The sequence below is a fragment of the Ovis canadensis genome, chromosome 16 (assembly GCF_042477335.2).
Source record: "Ovis canadensis isolate MfBH-ARS-UI-01 breed Bighorn chromosome 16, ARS-UI_OviCan_v2, whole genome shotgun sequence".
In the NCBI taxonomy this organism is placed as follows: Eukaryota; Metazoa; Chordata; class Mammalia; order Artiodactyla; family Bovidae; genus Ovis; species Ovis canadensis.
The window spans coordinates 41968280-41973902 of NC_091260.1; the positions used below are offsets into that span (position 1 = coordinate 41968280).

The 5623-nt window shown below is 38.0% G+C and overlaps 1 pseudogene; it reads right to left on the reverse strand.

Annotated features, from left to right (window-relative positions):
* Positions 1–884: 884 nt before the first annotated feature.
* On the reverse strand, positions 885–1737 carry LOC138422028 (cytochrome c oxidase assembly protein COX11, mitochondrial-like; annotated as a pseudogene).
* Between the last annotated feature and the right edge of the window lie 3886 nt (positions 1738–5623).

Here is a 5623-nt window from a genome sequence, read left to right on the forward strand (position 1 = left end):
ATCATTACATTTTTTTTATCTAGGAAGAATACTTGGGTGCCTTTATTTAACTAAAGTTGAATGTAAAAGTCAATTTGCACTTCTTTATAAATAACACTCTTATTTAGAATTATGAGTTGTGAAAACTTTGATGATTGTAGCTCAACTGTATTTCACGTACCGTCAAGAGGTCACTGGATTCTACACTGGTTGCCTTTAAATACAATTCTTTAAAACACTAAATGGTCTTTTTTGTTTTTTTGGAAGAAAGTTTATTGGAAAGCATTCAGAATAATTTGTACTTTCCTTTGTCATAAATTATAATGACAAATGAATTACTATTAAAACAGTTCAATAACTTTTTTTTCCAAAAGAACTTCTGATGTTAGTAAATCTTCACAATCCCACTTGCAATTTAAAATCTGGGTACTTGGAATTATCACAAGAAATGCTGGAAGCCTACTAGATATACTTAATGCATTTTATTTAAATTTCATGATACCAGAATTTCAAAGTACTTATTTAGTACTCCGTATGTAAAATAGCCCTAATCTTAAAGGGAAAACACAGTCAGATTTGAAATCAAAATGTCTTTGGGCAAGCTGTTAGGACTCAGTGATTCCTCTTTCATTTTGAGCTTTGAAAATAGGGACTGTTCGTAGTGAAAATAAACAACTATTTGAGAAATAATAATAAAATTTCATTGCTACAAGTATGAAGTGCTGATAATCTAAAAAGGGAGCTGAACCATCAAGTTTCCGCCAACATACATGGTTTTGAACAGTCATACATTCTAAGTAGGGTAAATGAGTTGGGAAGAAAAGAACCATCAGTACATAACATTTAAAACAGAAGGCTTCACATTATTGTAAATACTTCTCTGAAAAGACAAGGTATATGATTTTTCAAACATCACAAATTTGAAGCAGGACTTGGTAATTTGAATTATAGCCTGGGACTGGCAACTTATGCCCCTTCTTTGCTTCAAAAAAAGTGTAAGAAAGAGAGATGAGATCAACATTCACCATGCTTGAATCTTCAGCAAATTCAGGATCACTGTAGAAAAATACTCGCATATCTACTTCCTCTTGTGGATTAAGCCTTTGTTCTTCAAAGCAGAAGCACTGTATTTCACTGAAATACTGTCCAGCTTCAAATGGTACAACATTGTACGTAGAAATTCCGATTGCTGGTTTGTCAGTGGGGTTCTTAGTTCTATGAAACGCCAGAGCTGTCTCTCCCGGCACTACACATATTTCTGTTTGCTGATGTCTAAAGTTCCACTGGAGACTTGCATGCACATCTGCATTAAACGTGACTTTAATGATGCGATCCTTAACAGGTACCATGTTTTAAATCTGCTCTGATGCATGACCTGCTACGGCTGATCCTCCAAGTCCAGTAGTCTGGCAATAGAACCAGTAAAGGAGCACGGCGGCACAGGACGCCCCCGGCATGTCCACCGCCGCGGCGACCACATAGGTGAGGACTGATTTTTTTCCATCGCTGCCAATTCTTCTCCTGTGAGCGCGTGTAGGGGTTAGTGCTCTTCAGCCACCGAGGCGGCTGCACCGCTGGGCTCGGGCGCCTTGCTGTCCCGAGCTGCCTCAGCCCCTTCTAGTACCCGCTGTCCCACTCCTCCACGGCCTGAGACACGGGCTCTACCCTCTCTGCAGCCCTGGTTGGGTTCCCAAGGTGCTTCCAAGGTCACCTGCAGACAATGGTGCGCCTTCAAGCAAGATGCCAGAGCCCTCCCATGACGCGCGGAAAGAACTCCCCCTGTTAGGAGCCTATATTTTTAAGATAAGTTTTAGGTTTACAATAAAACCGACAGGAGAGTACAGAGATTTCCATATATCCCCAGCTCCCATACATGCATAGCTTTCCCCATTATCAACATCATTCATCAGAGTGTTATATGAAAAAAAAAGAACCACAATGACATATCGTAATCACCCAGAGTCCTTAGTTTACATTAGGACATTCTTGTTGTTGTGCCTTCATTGGGTTTAGACAAATGTTTAGAGACATGGATGCATCATTATAATATCATACAGAGTATTTTTACTACCTTAAAATTCTATGCTCTACCTATTCATCTATGTTGCCCACTATTCCTGGTGACCACTGATTTTTCCATTGTCTCTATAGTTTTGTCTTGTCTACAATGTCATAGTGTTAGGATCCTACAGTATTTAACCTTCTCAGATTGACTTCTTTCACTTAATAATGTGCATTTAAGTTTCTTCTTTGTCTTTTCATGGCTTGATGCTCATTTCTTTTTAGCATTAAGTAACATTCCATAATCTGGATGTACCAGGGTTTATCTATCCATTCACCTACTGAAGGACATCTTGCTTGCTTCTAAATTTTGGCATTTATGAATAAAGCAGCTATAAACATCTGCATGCAAGTTTTTGTGTGGATATAAGTTTTCAGCTCCTTTGGAACACAACTGCTGGATCATATAGTAAAAGTATGTTTGGTTTTGTAAGAAAAGGTCAAATTGTCTTCTGAAGTGGCTATACCATTTTGAATTCCCACCAGCAATGTATGATTTTTTTGCTTCACATCCTTACCAGCATTTGGCATTATCAGTATTCTGGATTTGCCATTTTAATAGATGTGTACCTGATGGTGTGATACTCATCTAGAGCCAGACATTCTGGAGTGCAAAGTCAAGTGGGCCTTAGGAAGTATCACTATGAACAAAGCTAGTGGAAGTGATGGAATTCCAGGTGAGCTATTTCAAATCCTGAAAGATGATGTTGTGAAAGTGCTGCACTCAACATGTCAGCAAATCTAGAAAAGTCAGCAGTGGCCACAGGATTGAAAAAGGTCAGTTTTCATCCCAATCCCAAAAAGAGGCAATGCCAAAGAATGCTCAAACTACCATACAGTTGCGCTCACATGCTCGCAAAGTAATGCTCAAAGTTCTCCAAGCCAGGCTTCAACAGAACATGAACTGAGAACTTCCAGATGTTCAAACTGGATTTAGAAAAGATTTGAACGAGAGATCAAATTGCCAAAGAGTGAAGTCAGAAGAAGGGGATTACAGAAGATGAGATGGTTGGATGGCATCATTGACTCAATGGACATGAGTATGAGCAAGCTCTGGGAGTTGATGCTGGACAGGGAAACCTGGCACGTTGTAGTCCATGGGGTAGCAAAGAGTCGGACTGAGAGACTGAACTGAACTGAAGTGGTATCTCATTTTTGTTTTAATTTGCATTTTCCTGTTGCCATATGATGAGGAGCATCTTTTCATATGGAATTCTTTTTCATAACACAATTTTAGGTGTTGTTAAGTAGACTTTTTATAGTTTTCAGCTCTAAATAATTTGAATATTATATTTATAATGTTTGTGGACTGGAGTTCCATGTAAACTATAGTACTGTGTAAGCAGACATTAAATTCATTTTTAACATGTAAGCAGATCACTGGTTGAGCTAAAATAAAAACAGACAATTTGCAGTTATTGTACTGAATTTGCAGCAACATGGTCTCTCTCATGTGACTATGATTGGTACGTAAGACTGAGTTCCTGCCAGAGAAGAAACAGCACAGATGCTGACTGATGACCTTTGGAAGTGGCTTTGAATTTGAGAGTTTATTTCTACCAAGATTCCTACATGTCTTTAGGAATGGATAAAGGGAGAAGTGCAGTGAACAGAATAGAGAGTAAATTTCTTACATTGCCAGTGTCCTCAGCTTATTATTAGTGGTGCTATTTCTACTATTTTTAAATGACTTCAGATTATAAGAAGCATAATTAGGTTTAGCTACCTGGCAGTTATGGGCTTCCCTGGTGGCTCAGAGGTTAAAGCGTCTGCCTGGAATGCGGGAGAGCCGGGTTCAATCCCTGGGTCAGGAAGATCCCCTGGAGAAGGAAATGGCAACCCACTCCAGTCCTCTTGCCTGGAGAATCCCATGGAGGGAGGAGCCTGGTAGGCTACAGTCCACGGGGTCACAAAGAGTTGGACATGGCTGAGCGACTTCACTTCACTTCACTTCACCTGGCACTTTGGCCACCTGATGCGAAGAACTGACTCATTTGAAAAGACCCTGATGCTTGGAAAGATTGACGGTGGGAGAAGGGGACGACAGAGGAGGAAATTATTAGATGGCATCACCGACTCAATGGATATGAGTTTGAGGAAACTCTGGGAGCTGGTGATGGACAGGGAGGCCTGGCTTGCTGCAGTCCATGGGGTCACAAAGAGTCGGACACAACTGAGCACTGAACTGAATTGAACTTTGTACTAAAAGGTTGTTCATTCTAGGAAACCTGAACACCATAGTATCTAGGACCGAAGAGAGGAGTATAATAAGCTCTCATGACCTAGAATGTGAGCTGGAATTAGCAGAGGGACATTAGTTGTGGTGTGACCTACTTCATTGACATAGAGAAGCCAAAGCATCGCTTCGGTGAGGACATGCAGCTAATCTTACATTATATAGGCTATTTAAAGAAAACAGAGCTACACATAACCCAGTCAGGGTGAAGAATGTCCACAAAGCCATCTTCCTATTTTATCCAAAATTCTTTGGTAGGGCACATTGTGGAAACATTTTGATGAGTTCTAGTACATGAAAATGGTAAGGAGTGAAACTTGTACTCTTTGAAAAGCAAGTCCAGGATGTTCATTTAGCTAACTGAACCATTATGAGCTGGAACATGCTTTATAATCTGGTTTAAAAAGCAATATGCCCTTTGTCATAAGCATGGGATAAAAAGTAACACAATTTGTTATCATTTCACACCCATCATATTGAAAATCATACAACAAACTGTAATTTTTCCATATATAAATGTTACTAGAGATATGGAAAAATAAGGATCCTTGCAAATCGCTTATGGCGCTGTATTTGGTACAACAAGACTGAAGAATAACTTTCAGTATGTGCTAAAATTGCTGCATATCCTACACCTTGTTATTTTTAATGTGAGGTGTAGACCCTCATAGAAATAGTTTTCAAACTTTTATGGCCTCAGGATACCTTTAAACTACAAAACATTATATGAAGATCTCTAAGAATTATGCTTTTGTAGAATATATGTATATATATACATACATACATTCATAGAGAATGTATACTCTATTCCTATAGAAATTTAAAAGTTTAATTCTCAAAATTGGGAAAAGTTTATTCATCAATATATTTTTAAATAGCATAATAAATTCATTACATATTAAAATAACATTTAATGAAAAATTATTTTTAAAACAGAAATTAGTGGAAAGAGTGGCATTGCTTGTGTCTCTTTATCTGGCTTAATAGAACACAGATTCATATGATGTCTATGTTCAAGCTGATTCAGTATGTTGTTTGGTTGAATAGGAAGGAACATTTGAATAACCTTTTATGTAATTATGGATATTCTTTATGCTATACCAGAACTTAATAAATGTTACTTTTAAAATGTTTACTTGCAATGTGGATTCTGTAGCCATGTCAATAAACAGTTTGTACTCTTACACTAAGATATATTAATCTCTCTTATACTTTAAACAGGTCTCATAACTGCAAAAAATTTTATTATACTACCCACTGGATATTTGGGAAATAATGATTCAGTGAATTCACTTATGAGAATGAAAAAGGCAAAGGATTCTTTAGCAGTATTGTAAAAATACATTT